The following is an 18695-nucleotide window of genomic DNA, read 5'->3' on the forward strand; positions in this document are numbered from 1 at the left end:
GGGAAGTGTATTTCAAATTCAACATTTTGAGTTATTCTTTTTTTTTTTTTTATAAACATGAGCTACAGGTCGTGCTACAGTGAATTATTTTTCTAATATAAGGCGTACCTGAAGGATGCTGTACAGGTGCTGCCATAATAAATCAGACCAGTACATGATTAGACTTAGATCAATCTTCTTAATTCCCCATTTTACCTGCAATCTACTAAAATGCAGGTATACTATATATGAAAGTAATAATCTTCCATTACTTTCAGCACACCGCTCACCATTCACACTGATAATATGATGTTTGTGTGTTGTTCTCCACATTGCTTCAAAGAGCCCAGGTAGACCCTTGTGCATTCCTTTTGAAGTTGATTCATCTTTGCATCACGGTTGGCTCATCTGTTCGAGGTGGAAATAATATATTCAACAGATAAACTGGACATTTTTCAACCAGATAGAGAGAGGTGGTGTAGATTTTTAATAATCTGTTAAAGAAAGGAAAATATTAGCCCATAACAACCATGTAAATGCTTAATCCGATCTAGTCTTTCTGGTTAAAATATATATATTAGTTCAGTGCATGCTTGCTCCACGTATTGTGTAGTTAGTTGACATACCTGGTGCGTCCACCAGCTGTTTCAATGCACTTCCCTTTGCTGATTTTGACAGAGAATTGTTCATGAATTCCCCAGATTTTTAGCACTCTGCTAGTGCTGCGTTCTTATGTAAGTGGTCTTTGATTTGAAAACAGTAGCATTATGTAAAGTGGTTGTTATAGGCTGCAATGTGGAGTCACTGGACATGACAATCATCTGTCATTACTGCAGTGGCAGCCTGCGTATGAAATGTTTCGGAAATGTCTGTAAATCGTAACATCCTCCAGTAGTCTGCATGTCAGGTGCTTAGGGGACATCTGTAATTTGTAGTAACCTGGGTTACACTTTTTTTTCCCTACTTAATTAGCAGGTAGAACCACTTCTTCTTCTTCTTCTATACTTCTTGAATTGAATGAATTGAATTTTCTCTGTAAGGTTGTAAAACAAACCCTTCTTCTTCTGTTATATTTCTGGCAGATTAGATGCTTTACATCAGGTGAAACCACTTTGCCCAGGTCATATTCTGATTGAAAGCTTTATGGCATATGAATGCACATCTTATAGGATCACTTTATTTAGCATCTAGGTAAACAGTTCAGTTAGTATCTTGAATCAGAATGATTTCAATCAGACTGAAGAAATATTGTCCATGTAATGGCAGCTTATGACAGTTAACTGAATATCTTTGGGTTGCGGATCAAACAAGACATTTTAGGATGTCATCTTCAGCTTTTGGAAACAGTGATCGACATTTTTTATAATTTCCTGACATTTTATAAACCAAACAACTGATTGATTAGTCGAGAAAATAATTGTTATTTGCAGCCCTAAACCCCACCCATAAAAGGCTCACATACCTAGTTACAGGTGACTGGAAAAGTTGACGAGTCCTGGTCACAGTGTAGCAGGCAAGGCACAATGCAGGCGTCTTTATTTGCAAACATGTCCTATCTGTGCCAGTCTCACTTTAGTTTTATATATATAGTGCCCACTTTAGACACACTTGGGTGAGTAGAAGCTATAGTAAGAGCAAAAAGACTGAAACACTGTCTTCTCTGTATCATAGTGAGAAACTTCAACGCTAGTGAATACTTGTGTGTGTGTGTGTGTGTGTGTAAGGGTTTTGCGTTGCACAGGAGTCAGAGGGAAGGCAGCCTGATTTATCGCACAGCAGAAAGGCTGCAAAGCAGCACACCTACTGCATCGGTGATGTCTAGACTGTGGCTATTGACAGAGGGAAACAGAGCAGTAAGAGGAAAGGAAGTGGTCTTGTTTTTTGTTTTGTGTGTAATGTAATGCTGGCAAATAACTACTGTTTGTGGTCCAGATATTCAAATGCTGGCTGCGGGCTCACGGCCATTTTACACGCCACAGGTGTTTTCACACCAGCGCTCTGGTTGTTTACATCTCTTTTTAGTAGATGCCGTTGCAGTCCGCGATAACTTTCCACCCACTCATGGAATTACAGGCACAGCATCCCAGCACCAGTCATTGTACTCAGCCATAGCTCTACTGTCTGTGTAGAAAGCAAAATGGACAACACAATTCTGGATGTTTTTGTTCGATAATACACATGCTTTTAGTACATGCCAAGAGTCTAAATGGCGAGGGTTTACCCAGCCTGTTTTTTTTTTTTTAAACTACCTAACCTGAATTGAGCATGAGAAGAAAAGCTATAGTCAAATCAGATACAGTGAGTTCCAGGAAAATGGGAGCAGTAAACAGTTGTCAGAAAGCATGTGCATTCAGTGATTAGCATGTGAATTTGAATTTAATGGTTGCTACTCTCTCTGATGTAAGATGCTGCAAACTCAACGCTGTATGTGGCATCTTTACAGGAAGAACTTTGCAGTGATGATTACTGATGATGACTTCTACTGTGGAGACGCTGATCTGCTCTGTTGGCGTGTTTATTTCACAGACAGCATCGATGCCTGAGGTTATGTTGTCACTTTAGGGATAATGATGCGTAACCATGCCCGCTCTGTATCTCTAGTAGTGACATGCAGATTGGCTCTGGCGGCATCTGAATCCACATGTATACAAAAACCATCCACCCACCAACTACACGAATGAATAATTTTCTACAATTTAGACACCTGCACCCCCATGGACACTTTACCCCCTCTCTACCACTCCCTTCGGGCTGTGTTGCTTTTTAAATTATGTATTGACGCATGAGTGTTTTTTTAACAATTTACTTAATGATTAGAGAGGCTGTTTTCAGTAATTGTAAACATTTTCCTCATGTGCAGTAATATCACTGCAGCAAATATTGTTGGACATTTAAGCAGCAAAACTAAAAACTGGTTATAAACTTCACAGATGAAAAGGAACTGAAGTTTCAGCTTCGGAGATAATACATGAAGTAACAGTGCTTTTCCTCTTGTGTCTCTCTTAATGGGGCGACACTTATAGTTTTTGCTGAGGTGATTGCTTCAAGTATTTATGGAAATGTTTTTCCACCACACAACAACAACAGGTGGAAGTTTTTTGCTGATAATGACGTTCCCCACACTATATATGCTTATGACTTTGATGATCCAAAGTGTTTTCCTGTAGCACCACCACAAGGTGGAAGTGAAAGGTCTTGACAAAAGTGGGACAGGTTGCTATGAAATTTAGTACAGGCATTCATCCCCACAAGATCACTTGTTATTACTTAAGTAACATCACAAGGACAGTTTTTCTGTTTCAGTACACTTGTTTATGACCCAAATCCTGTAAATATGAAGACATTACCAACATCCCCAATTGTACATTGTGTTAAGTACTTAGTAGTAAATGTTAGCCTGTAATACCCTAAACCAGCAATGCCCAAGCTTTTTCCTTGGAGGGCCCAAACTGAAACTTAATGGTGTGCCACAGGCCAAAAGCAAACACCTGTTGTATTGAATTGTGAAGATTCAAAATTGTACAAGGATACCACTGTTTCTGCCTCTCCATTTTCTTTCTTACTTTACCCGCACCACACTGACTGGGGAGGAGAGACAATTTTGTATATATTTGATTTAAAGGCATCAGTCTGGTGAATTCTGAGAGCCAAGTTATGATGGCAGAATATGCCTAGATTTCAACATCTTTGTGCTTTTTAAGTGTGAAAAATGTTCTGTTTTTACTGATAAACACACTAGTGGTATGTTATGGTGAAGGGTTACACTTAAAATACGGCTAAGGATTAGTGGTTAAACATTTCAGTAATCAAAAGAAAAATGACTGACGTACTGATCTGCCTCTGGAGGGCTATTTTATCATTTTAAATCATGTGCAGACAAAATATTTTATTAAAACTCCCTCACAAACACAGTTACAGATACGCAAAACAGTACAAAATACGCAATACGAAAAGAAAACAAAAGGTAAGACTCAAATTAATTACACACAAACAGACACAAATTACTGCATGGCACCCTGAATCAGAGCATTTGCGGCTTCGAAAAGAAGATTTCAAAAGCCCTCTGGTAGTTGAATGCCAAAGAAGAATTCTCAGTAGGCGCTCCAGCCGGTGCGCTACAGAGTGACGTTCATTTACTGGAGGCATTTTATATCTGGCCGATTTATGGAAACTATTATATGGTAACATTATACCTGCTTAATATCAGCATGTTAGCATGTTGATGACAGTATTTAGCTCGACACACTGCTGTGACTAAGTTCCTTCTTTATAGAGCTGTTAGCCTGACTCGTAGTCTTAGTCCTGTTACTTATGATTGAAGTATTATTGATTTATTTCCTGATAGTTTTCCTCAGTGATTCTCTTCCTTCTTCTAATCCCTCTGGGTTAGTATATTTACTTACTGTTTAATAAGTAGCTCACTCCTGCTGAATAAGAGATGAAGCATCTTGCTTGTAAAGTAAAGAGAGTGTATTCAGATAAACAAATGAACAGAAGTATATTTAGAAAGGCTTATTATATGCAGTTGAGTGAAAGTAGTAGCATTGTGTTGCATAATTGCTGCGTAACCCGTGCATAGTTTGGTGTCTATTACTGTTAGTATTAATTATGTAATACATGCACTTTATATTATTGTAATCTTGATATACTAAACAGTCAGTAGGCTACAGCAGCTCACCTTCCCTCTGATGACGTCCAAAGAAATGTCCATCCAGCTTCCCATACTTTATCTGTCCAACCTTCCCAAACTTTTCCCCCTTGTCCTATTTAGATATAATACAGGTCACTGATGTGTTGTTTCAACCGGCCTGCCAGCACCGCAACTTTTTGGCTGCACTCAACATGCAAATATGTGTAAAGGAAAAACAGGTTCGGTGACAGTGCTAGTGATGACTGCACTCAGCAGCGTCTGCATAAAGGGAATCACGTCACTACGCACAGGGAAGCGCATTACTTTGTCAAATCAGGACAAGAAGAGTGCGATTACTCTCAAACCCCAGTTGACCTGCTGTAGGTGAGTGATTTCTGTTTCATCCTGCCGTGTTCCTGACCTGAATTTGATCTTGATTTGAGGCGCCTAATGACAAGATGCCACTTAGGGTTTTAATGTTCTTAGCATTTTAACCCAGTGGGGTATTCCACTGTTTTTCTTGATGTGTGCATGTTTGATTTTTATACATTTATGCTGCAGAAATCAACTTCTTTTGTACTTCAGCTTTCAGCTTTATTTAGATTGATTTTTTTTATTCATTGGTAGTATTTATTTATGCAAACAAGTAGAAAGCACCTGTGAGAAACCTGGTTAAGCAGAAATCTCCCCTTTGTAATTCAAGTGTTGTCTCATCCTGCATGGTAAATTATACAATTGGTTGCTCTTAGCCTGTCATACTGTATTTAGATTGGCTGAAGGAAGTGAAACAGACATGGAGCCAGTTCCCTCATGGGGTTTGATAGAAAGGGTTGAGGGGTCATGAGGTCTCTGATAAAGAGAATGTAGCATTCTTGTGTTCATTGTTTCAGGAAAAACAAACCAGTGATGCAACATTACAATTCGCTATTACAATCAGTTGAAGAGCCGAAACTCAAGAGATCTGGCATCTGTCAGATGTTATCCTTCCACGTAGGACTCAGGGCTGCAAAAATACCCATTATAATTATTCAGAGCCCAAGGTGACATTGAAATTGCTTGTTTGGTCAGACCTACGGTCAAAAATGTTCAGTTTACTATGATAAATGACAAAGAAGAGCATAAAATTTTCATGTTTTAAAAGCTGGAACCTGTGCATGGCATTTCCAAAATTTGCAAATGATAAATTGCTTTTCAAAAGACTTCAAATTAATTTCTGTTCAATTGACTAATCGTTAATTTCTTTAACTAATTATATTTAGTAACTTGTGTGAACAGAGCAAGTTCAATTGCATGTAGAAGAATGATACCAATCATTTCTACACAGATTTTAACCTTGAAAATGAATCAAGCGCTGGTATCTGTTTGATGCTCTGTATTGGCCAAAACTCTGATACGAGTTTAGGTATTAGTAAATGAAGAAGTGTTCACAGGAAATTGTTGTAACATTTGAGGGAAATTACAAACCTTGTTTAGTATAGGCCTACTTACAGCACTGCCTACTACTCATACTTCCACAGGAGTTTTGCACTTCTAAAGCATGTTGGCCGATGGCAACCCCACCAGCTGAAGCTGAAAAATGAAAATCGATGTCCATAAGCTGCATCCCTCTTGGACAGATGACTATGCTAAAGGGTTTGTTTTTCAGAGGGACAGTGCTGAGCGTGTTTGTGTGCTCACTTTGTTTTTTGAAAATGTTTGCTGAACATCCAGTGTCAAGTGCCATGTTTAAACAAACAACTGTTAAAAGATAAGACAGGGTCCATTGAATATCCCGTGCGGAGCAAACCACCAGTCTCACAGCACGTATAGAGCTGTAATTATTGACCTATTCAACTAGTAATTAGCCACAATTATCCTCAACATGATTTAGAGCTGCTGTCACGTTTTAAGAATGCCACCTGAAGTGGGGCAGCATTTCAAGATGCTGGAAGAGCATAAACATGTTATTTATAGGTGACACAAACCGTGTGCAAGATCATTAGAAAAGATTCCACACTGGTTTCAGGCTGTTATTTCAGGAAGAGAAGTTGATGCATGTTTATCTGAGGTCATTATCTCTGGATGTTGTTGGTAATTGAATCAAGGACCGCTCTTGTTTTCATTTTTTAGGTCGTAGTAACTAGTTCTGAGTTGCTGTCTTATGTTGCGAATTGTCGCCACAGCATGTGATCGTAACACATTAAATACTATTATATACAATTAAAAATAACAGATCTTTATTTGGAAAATGTCTTCTTACCTTGGTGTTTTACTAAAAGTCTTTAATGGCTACCCTTGATGTGTGAGGATGTCTGCTTCCAAGAGTATTCTCATTTAAAGATCACAAGACAATTGAATGCAGTGTTCTCATTGGGACAGTTTAAGTTCTCCCATACAGATGGTTAACAGGTGAAAATTTGCAGTCTACTGCCGTGCTGCTGCAGCTCTCTTTTATATGCTTGTTATCAGTAAAAGTATACATAGTACAGTGTCTTGGTCTGATGCTGTCAGAAATCAACAACCGATCAGTCTGGTTTTCCTATGGGTGTGTACGTTGGCATAGTTTTATTGTTGCATAATAAGGTGTGAGACAGAAGTTGTGAGTGCATTGTGAGTGCTGCAACGTGATGTACTCACTCTGCAATGCTTAACGTGCTGTTAGATTATTATTATTATTATTATTATTATTATTATTGAGAAAAAACAGATCTCCGAAATTGGGTTCTCCCAATGACCTTCTTCTTGCCTATAACGTGCTTGTACAAGCCGGCTGACCTTTCCACATCTGCACCATTTGTTAAGTAGTCCTTGTACGTATCTACAAGCATTGATAGATGAGGTATAAAGACTGTCGCGCTGTTCCAAAACAAGCCGGTGATAGATAAAGCCAAGAGACTGCGGATGGACCTAACTCGGTGAAGGACAAATCGATCTCCCACTGAAACTTAAAGAAATAAAGGACTGTCAGCTGTATCATCTTTGATAAAGCTGTATCATTGAATTCTGAAGTGCATATATGGCAACAGGTTGTACTTTCAAACAAGTAAGTTTCCCTGTTTTAAACGGTCACCCTCTCCTTGATCATACCTTGGAACGTGACTAGATGCATGTGGGTTTACTGGCAGCAAATTAGATTAGATCGTCTCAGTATTTGTGTAACTTCAAAGACTAAGACTTGTTACTTGTAAAGAGGTTGTTTGAGCATTGTTGAAGATGACGAAGGTAAAGAACAGGCATCCATTACGAATTTTCAGCTATAGGCTATATTCAGAGTACATATGTTGGCACAGTCTTGTCAGTTGACACTCCGCTTTTCCTGAGCACACATCCACATCTGGAGTGAATCCCATTCTTATCCTTATCTGATACTTGTCAAGGGATTGCTTTTTGACTTTGTCTCACTGGCCAATGAAATTTCAGTACGGCACACCACCATTATCTGAGTTCTCCGAGTGTTTCTGAGAGTTTTATCCGCTATGTTTGATTTATTAAGTAACCACAATGAAGTGAGGACCAAATTAAGTTTATGTTCTGCCTCTGTTTAGTTTTGCTTTCTCACTCACTCACCATTGCGATCTTCCTTTCTTTTTCTCTGTTTTTGTCTTTATCTCAAGTTTCAAGTTTTATTGTCATCTGTATAAAAACCACAGGAAACCATAAAATGAATATTCTTGTACTAAGGCGCTGTCATTTTCCTGCCGGTGAAGCAGATTGTACTCAGGTTCTAATGACATTTCAGGCCCCCTTTGATTAGGTCAGTTACAGGTTAATGTCGTGACATAATTCTAACACAGCTCTTGTTGGTACTTTTTTGATTGGAATTTTGTGTTTAACGTACTGGAGCCACAGACGTGTTCTTGTTTTTTTTGTGTAGGTTTTACAATTCTTCCTTACAGACAACGTTCCAAGACACTAAAGCCCAGTGTCCACCAAGCAGTACTGTACAGTTCAGTTCAGTATACTTTTTTTCTGTTTCCACTGTGAAAAGTTGTGGATGGTACCAATGAAACTTTTCCTTACCGTCCCAATTGTGGGTCCCCCCTCTGGTGGGGTACCTAGCACACAGATCTGATACTAAAAGGTGGAGCTGTGAACACTATAGTCCGTTGACTGTTCGATAGCGGACAGTCACTGTGCTCAGGGCTGAGTTGTGACTGGTATTGAGGGTTACATAACCACTGTTCTGTGCCACCGGTAATGAGGAAATATAATGAGTGCTGGACGAAGCAGAGACAACAACCCCGCCCACATTTAAGGGTGCTGAAGTGGAAACGCTAGGTCTAGGTACCATATCTGAAGGGTTACTTTTGGCTCCAAAGGTACTATACCGAAAGTGTGTGGTGGAAGCAGGGCTTAAATGTGTCGAGGGGTTACGTGCTATATCCAGTTATGTCAAAATTGTGTTTTTACACAATGTGTGTGTTCAGGATATCAACAGTTAACCATTAATTAGTTAGGTACCGAGAATATTTTTGACTGGTTACACACCTTGGTCTACAGGATTATTTCACTACTTTTAAGTTTAGTGCACCGCCCACCACCTGGATCTGGTGGAAGCTAGCTAGTGGTGCCACTCATTCGTCTATTACGGCTAATAACTCCGGGCCAACCCAACAGCTTTGCTTTAGGAACATTGTGCCCACTAGGACTGCACAATATATCAAAAAAATTTACCTTCATCATGATATCAACTTGTGCGATATAGGTATAGCAAAAAACTGCTTGATTGCGATAAATATTGTATTTAGATGTGCCATGTATTCACAAGCTGCATGACGTGTTATAACAGTGGTGTCAGGTGACTTCAGTCCTACTAGTTTATGGAATACTTATCATGGCATAGAAACCACCGAGAGTGAAACTTGTGTTTTGGATGTTAGTATCATTCTGTTTGAGATGTGTTGGTGTTTTTGTTCTGGTGCACTGCACAGATCTTACACCTGTCTGCCCGCCCACCTGTTCTCAGCTCTCCGAAGCTTGGTGTGCCGCTGTTTTCTGGTAAATGCGGCAGGTGACACAGAGGTCACTGGGGACTGCCAGTAAACAATAACCTTGTATTTTTGAGGTTCAGAAAATACAACCAAATTCACAAATATGTAGGATATTACAACAGACATCCAATTTTATCTTAAGTTGCAATGTCTGCTGTGACAGCAGATGTTATATTCACTTATGTCAGGGACGATGGTGCTTTACCATCCAGGGGATGCGCCTTGGTTTTTGCTATATTATCATATGATCATATGATTGTGCTACTGATCGATACTGTATTGACTCATGTTGATGATGATCTAGTGACGTTTTACTGTCCAAGCAAAATGCTGTATTAAAAAAATGCTTCTATATTTGTTTATTTATTGTGAGTCATATTGTCAGTATTTAACAATGTTATCACAAATCCCATGCTTTCCTGATATTGCGTAGCCTTAGTGCCCACCCTTCAGTCCCCCCCTAGGTTGCCCCGGTGGATAAGTTGCTCAATTTTGAGCCGCCAAAACCCCCTTTCAGCATTTTGAGCTATGTTTTCATGGTTTGCTCTGTTAGCACAGTTAGCAGCGTAAGCATGGCGAGTGGTGCTGACAGTTAACAATGCTAAAGTGGTTTATTGCTCAAAATGAAACTGCTTACTCACCAGGGCTACCTGGAATGAGACTGGTGGGTGGCTACCATGTTGCTGAAGCAACAGCACATTATTACTGAGATTGCATTACCCGTGGTAATTGCCAAATGACCGGCAATGCTAGCTAGCCCCCACATGACCCGGGGCTAACCAGTGGAGACCAGAGGGTGGGCAGTATGTTTCTATATGTTAGCACAGCTAGCTGACTGTCTTGTCAGCAAAGCCAGCAGAAAATAAAATAAAAGAAGAAGAAATTTACATCACAAGACATTCAGATTTCACCACATCTAAATGGATAGTGCGGTGAATTCACTGAGTCAGTGGAGCGCCAAACTAAAGTAAAGGCCTCCTGTTTTTTTTTGTTTTGTTTTGTTTTTTAAGATTATTTTTTGGGGGCCTTTTGCCTTTAATGGATAGGACAGTATGAAATGGGGTGAGAGAGAGAGTGGGGAGATGACATGCAGCAAATGGTTGCAAGCCGGAGTCGACCCCGCAACTGCTGCAGCGAGGCATTGCCTCTGTACATGGGACGTCGGCACTATCCACTGTTCTACTGATGCCCTGTAAAGGCCTCTTGTTATGTTGTGTTTTTTATTCTGCTTTAGAATTAACTGGTTACTTACTGTTAAATGGGTGTTGCGCTATCAATAATAAAATTACCGAAGTTGACATCCCTAATCAAAACATAACATAGATGATAGCTGGCTACATTAGTTGTATGAAGTCACAACAGTTCCTTAAATATTACATGAATAGTTACACTTTTTGTACATTTGCTGCAGGTTACGTGCTGTCATGACTCCGGTATCTCCCACCGCCAGGTGTCTAGCTGGACTGGTTAAATCTATGAGAGGGACAGATTGAAAAACTGACTCTGCACACCGATGTGTGTTCTCTGTTTGTTTGTTGACGAGGCGCAGTGATTATGAGAGGTGAAGCCATGTAATTTGACAGAACAGTGTGCAGATTTGACTATGTTCAGTCTGTCCCTACCTGCTGGGTGGCTAACTAGCCAGCTGTCTGCGGATATCAGGCTGATGTCTTGTCAAGAAACATAAACATCACGAGCAGATGAATCAGCGTGCTGACTTTTCTGCTCTGTGTTTGCTCTTCTAAGTCGAAATGTCCAGCACTGACAGTCTATAGGTGTATGCATATATTTTGACAGCCTGCAGGTTTTGTAGATCTTTATTATTGCATATAAAATCCCATATGATGTTTCAATCATGTCTTAGTCATATTGCATTTTTCAGGGACAAAAAAACCTATTGAAATTGTGAATTGACCCCATGCAGGAGATTTTATTTTAATGCCATATAGCCTAGCCCTATGTGGTTTAAAGTATTTCTAAGGAGGTCATAAACAAAAAAGGAAATTAGAAATGTGCTGCAGGTGAGCCAACAATCACCACACAATGAGCAAGTTGGGGTTCAGATATCCCCTCCTTAATCTTTTGATCTGGGCCGTAAAGTATACCCCTGTAGCCCCTGCGAGGTGGGAGGCCCCTGCAGTCCCCATCCCTGCCCGTCAGTCGACATGATAAGAATAGAAAAACAAACTCTGAGCTCTCTTTCACTGGACGCTGAAGCTGTTAGGGTGCAATCTGGGCTCTCCCTCACCTGATGCTATGCCTGATGTAGCCATGGCTATTCCATTACTTTACTCTGCCTGTGACTGTTGCACGATCCCTCTCAAAACTGAAACTAATTAAAACATAACTGAGAAGCACCTTGGCCCAGGAGAGACTGTCAGGGCTGGCCATCCTGAACACTGAAAATTAACACCTCACAGTGTGGACTCCAAGAGGTAGGCATGGGATTTAACTAAGTGACACACCAGAAGGTGTGCACAGGTAAACTCACCTGCCTGTAAGAAACAGACAAGCTGCCATAGTCCTATTGCTAAGATGAACATATATTCACAGTTGATGTAATCTTTGGAGCTCTGTTTGAGAAACTGATTCAAAGTATTTTGGCATTAGAGGAAAAGCTTTTTTCTCAGTACAGTTGTGTAACAGGTTGAGTCGAGTGAGCAGGTGGGCTTTTAACTACAAGTTTGAGAATTAAGTCGTGTGCTCTTAGACAGTAGCCCCTTTTCCATAGAGATTGTGTTATAGGGCCGCTACAAAGTCCCTTCTTTATGCTGCCTTTGCATTTTTACACAGAACCAAACAACAGCGGCATTATGCCGTTCCAGTGTGTGATTTTAGGTAGCGTGCAAGCATTGCAAAAGCAAAAGAGGTGTGACTGGTGTGACATGTAACTCAACAGCATCGAACTCTAGTATGACATATAAAAGACGTGTTGGCATGTTTCTAAAAAATACAAATGGCATTATCTTGGCAATAACATTTACCATATGTGTAATATGGCGGCTGATCTTAACCTCTGCTCAGAGGGCAAGGACTTCCTGAGTTTTTCAGCTACTGTTTTACATCTTTGAGTTAGCTGCTAACTGCGAACAGCTACTTTTTACATCTCCTGAGGTGGGTCGCACACACAACACGTCAAAACATCGCACCTGTGCCGCCCATGATCCCATCCTGCTGGCTGTTCCATTCATGCTAACCTTATTTATGCACAGCTACTTCCTCTGATGCCTGCTTAAAGGCGAGACAATTCTGTCCTCCATTCCGTGACTGTACCTTTTATACAGAGCGGTGCGGCAGCGTAACAGCGTGAAATCCCCTCCTTGGTGAAGCAGTGTAAAAGGGGCTGATAAGTAATGAGGAGGAGTCAGTTTTAGAGTACGGGTTGTGAACGGATCCAGCAATCGTAGCCATCACAGGATCAGCACCTTTGTGACCCTTTATAGAGCTCCAACAGTTTCATATTGACTCAGTGCATTTAACTTCATAAACTGTGTCCAGTGTTCTGATGTGGTCTGTTCAGTTTTGGTTTTGGTTTTGAAATGATAGGTATCCTCACTAGGAAGGATTTTGAAATTCGCCTGCTTTGTGCTGCAGGAAAGGGGCCCACTCAGGGTTAGCTGCAGGGGGCCTCACGTGTCACGGTGCTGCTTTTGATAATCAATTTTTTCTATAGTTGTAAATCTGGTAAATGGGAACAGTTTTCACTGACTACTGGAAATACAGCATCACTAAATCTGCAACATCATTAGGTGTTTTTCTGGTTCTATGCTTGTTATAACCTACGTGACAAATCAACTCTTGTCCGTAATGCATTGTGTCAGATAAGACATCTGCTGCATCACATACCAACATTGTTTTGTTTCTTATCTCTCTCTCATCTTCCAGTCAGAGGCCAACAGGCTTCTCCCTGCACCTGGGATGGTGCCATGTGACAGAGCGGCCGTGGAGCCATAACCCAGCCACCACTACTGCTCCATCACTTTGACTCCAAGCTGTTTGGCCACCACTGATCTCGCCGCCCGCCCCCCTCCCAGTCGCCCCTGCCTCCCTTTATCTTTGCTCTGAGCCCTGGACAAGGCCGACCACAGCCAACACATGACTCACCCACTGGAGCCCTAGATCAAGTAAGTAAAGTATGGCTGCAATATGTCTCACTATAAGCCACAGGTGAATACAGTGTTGCAGCTCACAGCTTACATATATTTTGTGTACTTTTCTTCATTTCATATGTAACTGCTTATTATTCAACACTGATTCTCACTGAATATTCCCAAGTTATTCACATTATATACTTTTTTTGGACTCAAAATACATGCTTTATGTATTATTTTAGTGTGCGTACAGAGCTTCTAACTAAGGCTTGAGGCCATGTTTGTAGGATTGCAGTGGTAGAGGTGAGCAGAGGTCAATATTTAATATTCAGAGAAGTAAAACAAGACACAGGAGCTGCTTATTTTGCTGTATTGAGCTGAAAACGAGCCATGGATGTGGTGTGCACAAAAACCAGCAATCCCAACCCCCCCAAAAATCAGTTTACATTGAAATAAAAGAGAGATGCAAAAGCAAATCCTCACATTTGAGATGCTTGAACCAGAGAATATTTGGTATTTTTCATGACAAATGAGTGTAATGAGTGTGAACGTTAAATGATTAGATTGCATTTCTGTTAATTGCTTAATTGTTTGGGCAGCAGTTTCTAACAGCTAGTCCATCAGTTTGCTTCAATATCAATATGCTTTTGCGATTATAATACCTACCCTGAATACAGTGGTAGAAAGTGTCCAGACCTCTGCACTTTTTTTCTTATAAACTTGATTTGAAATTGTTTTACTTGCCCTCAGTCTTTGCACATATCTCCATAATGACTTATCCAAAATGCAGCTTGCAAGAAGTATTAAGAGGAATCAATTCAAAACAGACAAGTAGCAAGTAAACAAGTGTGAGCAGTGCCACAACATGCCAGAAGTGCTGTTCATTTTTTATTAATTTACAGGGTGTAAATGCAGTTTGAGTTATATTGACTTTTTGTGTTTTACTGTCGGCAATTATTTTGGCCCTTTACTGTATGTGTGTAGCAAAGCAAACTGAAGCTGTGTCAAGATCTGCAGTAAAAGATGATAAACACCTAGAACACTGTCAATTGTCATGATATAAAAACCATGAAAAAGGCTCTGGGTGGAAATAACTACAAGTAAGACACAAAACAAAATGCATAATTGGCTGGATTTGAAGCTGTCTTATCAGAGACTTAATCTGTCTGTCAATTTAATTTCGCAAAGGAGCAGTTGGTTCAGGCTAAATTGATTGTTACGAGAAAGGAAAAAAAGGAGAAAGATAACGCCTCTCTCTTTTTCGCTGGTCTTTATGCATTATTTCCCTTAGACTTGTGGCCCCAAACTGGCTGCGTGGCTCTGAACATCCCAGCATGTCTGACTCGGCCTCCTGTGGTGTTTCACGAGTTGAAATGAGGACACACACACACACACACACACACACACACACACGTTCACACTTGAAATTACACAGAGACCAGTGGAGTTCAAAAAATGATGAATATTCATGTGGAATTATCAGTCTGGCAGCGAACGTGTTTGAGATTGAAAATGCTCTGTGAAAAATTAGGGGAGCTATGACACACACACACACACACACACACACACACAGAGGCACTGAGAGGCAGATATGCAGATTTAAATGGGTGACTTCATACACTTGTTATTTAAAAAAATATTCAGAGTTTTACTGATATATTTATAGATGTGTTTTGTCTATTTTTTAGGATTTAGAAGTGTTTTTTTTTTTTTGTTTTTTTTTTTTTGCCCTAGAAGACAGACAAGGGACAGCTCTGCTTCTGTGGACAAATATATGTTGTTTTATATTCAGCTTATACCTATTGCATCATTTCTAAGGAACATTCTCCTTGTATCTCACACTACAGCTCACGTTTCTGCTCCCGTTGTTACACACATGAGAACAGTGGCAGCAGTCCATTGGCTGCAGCTCACCACTACTTACGTTATGTATCTATACACTGTGGAGTTTGGCTCAGTGTGTGGGGAGCTGTGTGCAGTCCAAGGTTATTTCTTACTCTTGGTAAACATCCTGGATCTGGGTGTACACAGATGGCGGCAGACAATAGACTGGAACCCTAACAAGGTTCTTGGTTGAGAAGCAGGGACACCGGTGTTAATTGTTATTTTTTACAAAATATACTTGCATTACAGCTGACCATTTTTAACCATGTTCTCTAGTGTTTTTAACATTTTCAGTGCTGCTGTTGGTTCCTGTGAATGTCACAGTATGCAAATCAATTTGCAGAGATTCTGTTTAGAGCAACAGTCACAGAAATAAATTGTGATTAACTCAGATAATTGATTAATGATTTTAATAGCCAAAAAATCTAAAGGTTGCAGCTTTTTAAACGTGGATAGTCTGCGTTTTTGTTTTGTTTGTTTGTTTTACGGGTTATATACAGGTTAAGAAATTTGATGATGACATCTTGGACTCAGGGAACTATTTTGATACATGTTTAATCTTAAATATTTGCACCTTCCAGCCTCTTAAATGTGAGAACTTGCTGATTTTTCTTCCCTTACATTAAATCTTTGGTTTTTAGATTGTTGGACTTCAAAAACAATTAGATGACGTTGACTATAAGTGTGTAAACACCACTAGTGATGCAGCAGTAGTGTGGCCAGCTACATTATTGAAGAGTTGCCCAATTGCTCCTTGACATGGTTATGTTGTCGTGGCATGGTGTGTGTCTGCTACTTGCCCCAAAGCACCTCGACTCAATCAATATGTTTACATGCAGCTTGAGAAAATCAAATTATTGGCTTAGTCCGACTGAAACAGGACTTTTAAATGCACGTAAGCAGCTTAGACTGACTGAAATTGGACTATCCGTAGCTCGACTAGCACACCTAGATAATTCGATTGAACATCAAACTATTGCTGCATGTATCCACTTAGTCCGGCGTTCTGCACATGCACCATTTTTTCTGTCGTGGGCTTTCACCCGGAACAAGAAGAAGATGACGTAGCCGCAGTGCGGTAACTCCCAGAAAAACAAACAAACACCATGGCGACCAAGAAGCAGAAGACGCACTTCTGGACGGACGAGGAAACTACATTCATGCTCCGACAGCTAAAGGACCTAAACATTTTGAAGTTTATGGATGGTCGGAAACAGCAACATCCATCTCCGCCATCATCATTCGTCGTTAGCTTCCTTTTCGGGTCAACCGGAGCTAGTTCAATGCGCACGATATTAAAAAGGACACAGCACCGCCTATCGAGGCGGAGTCAGATGTACTTGGTCAGAAATTTGATTTTCTCTTCTGCATGTATACTCAGTCAAGACAGGAAGCCCGACTTGACTGATTAGCCGAACTATGAGTTTAGCCAGACTACTGCATGCATGTAAATGTACTGAGTGTCATCCAAAGTTTGTATCTGGTCAAAAATATATCTTTGCTTTTCATCAGTGTCTGAGCCCCATTTTAACATCACATTTCACCGCCCCATTGCATCCCCATGTGCACCACAATGCTCAAAAAGCTAGCATAGTGTCAGCTAGCTAAGCTAAATAACACAGCACCACAGCTAGAAACAAAAACATCTGATTAGCTGACACTTAACCGCATCATTGGAGCGCTGAAAAAAGTTGAATTCAACTCAACTTTGATTTGTAGCGCGTCACACCCGTTTGAGCAACAAGTGTCGGGCGTCAGTTAGAATCTTCATGTCACCATCTTCCATTGACAATATAACTTGTAGCCTGTTGCTCGTAGTGTGAACACAGCATCAGGCTATTGGCAGTTGAGGTGGGCATTTTTCATTGTTTTGTACGTTTTACAGAGCAAATAATCAACTCATCAATGAGGTAATCAGCAGATTATTTAGTGATTTAATAACGACTGTTGCTCTAATTGTGTGGGAATGTTCCACTAATGGATTAATCAGGGAAATAAGAGATCAATTGATAATGAAAAGTGTTGGTTTCAGGCCTGATTTGTTTACTTTCCTCTTTGTCGTTGTTATTGTTTGCAGACTTCTCAAATCGGTCTTCTCAGACTACATTAATACACGAGAATAACATAGACATGTTGAGGTGAGGCAGATGGAGAACAATTAAAGTGATTGACAGCAGTTGGAAACACTGGGGATGTGAGTATTTCACTGTCGGTACACCAGAGGGTCAGATGAATTAAGTGAGAGATGTGAGATTCCACGCATAAGAAGTGCTTTCAAAATGTTCCGTGGTGGATTTTGTGGTTAATGTACGCGGTCTAACTTGTTTTATAATTGGATTGTTTTGCTCGTTATTGTTTGTTTGGTATTGTAGCTGAGCAGAACTTGGGAACACCTTTCTGCCAAATATGCATGCAGCATATTTGGCAGCATTGTGTCGGTGGCAGAGCAGTGAAACTCTGCATATGTTGGCTCAAACAGATTGTCCATCATAAGGTAATGGAAAGTTGTCTTTTTATGTGGCTCCTGGGTAAAAAAGAAACGGTAAGCACATGGTTGCACCTGTAGTTTCTGGTATGTGGGTGTTTTGTTTTGGTTTTTTTTCTTCTGGCAAAATATGCATAAGTGGAAAATGTAACCCCATCTGTACTGTCCTGATTTCTCCAAGAAACAATGTGAAGGCAGTTAAATAATTTATCTGCATTTTAACTTAAGTTGTAAACTCTGTTCACTGTTGTAACACAGTCAAAACCCACTCATCTCTCAGAAAAAAAACTCTTGTTAAATGCGATTGGATCAATTTGATTGAGATCAGTTATACATGAAGACAAGCTACTATTTTGTTCCGGGAAGTAATATTGTAAAATTAAGCAAATCAAATTACTTTGTCCTGTTTAAGGTCAGGAAATTTGGTTCAATACATGCCCTTCTGGCGGCATGGTGGTGCAGTGGTTAGCATTGTTGCCTCACAGCAAGAGGGTTCTTCCCCACCTAGGGAGGGGGAGCCCTTCTGTGTGGAGTTTGCATGTTCTCCCCATGTCAGTGTGGGTTTTCTCTGGGTACTCCGGCTTCCTCCCACAGTCCAAAGAAATGCAGGTTAATTGGTGACTCTAAATTACCCGTAGGTGTGAATGTGAGTGTGA

At 40.3% G+C, this 18695-nt stretch overlaps 1 protein-coding gene across 2 annotated transcripts in view; it reads left to right on the plus strand.

Moving 5' to 3' along the window:
• The window catches only part of ncoa1 (nuclear receptor coactivator 1), a 65809-nt gene that overhangs the window by 6982 nt on the left and 40132 nt on the right, over positions 1–18695 (plus strand). For both annotated transcript variants that reach the window (XM_033647805.2, XM_033647807.2), the window contains exon 2: positions 13465–13703. The gene's annotated coding sequence lies outside the window, so the exon portion shown is untranslated. The remainder of the gene's footprint in view (positions 1–13464; positions 13704–18695) is intronic.

The sequence above is a fragment of the Epinephelus lanceolatus genome, chromosome 13 (genome assembly GCF_041903045.1).
Source record: "Epinephelus lanceolatus isolate andai-2023 chromosome 13, ASM4190304v1, whole genome shotgun sequence".
Taxonomy (NCBI): domain Eukaryota; kingdom Metazoa; phylum Chordata; class Actinopteri; order Perciformes; family Serranidae; genus Epinephelus; species Epinephelus lanceolatus.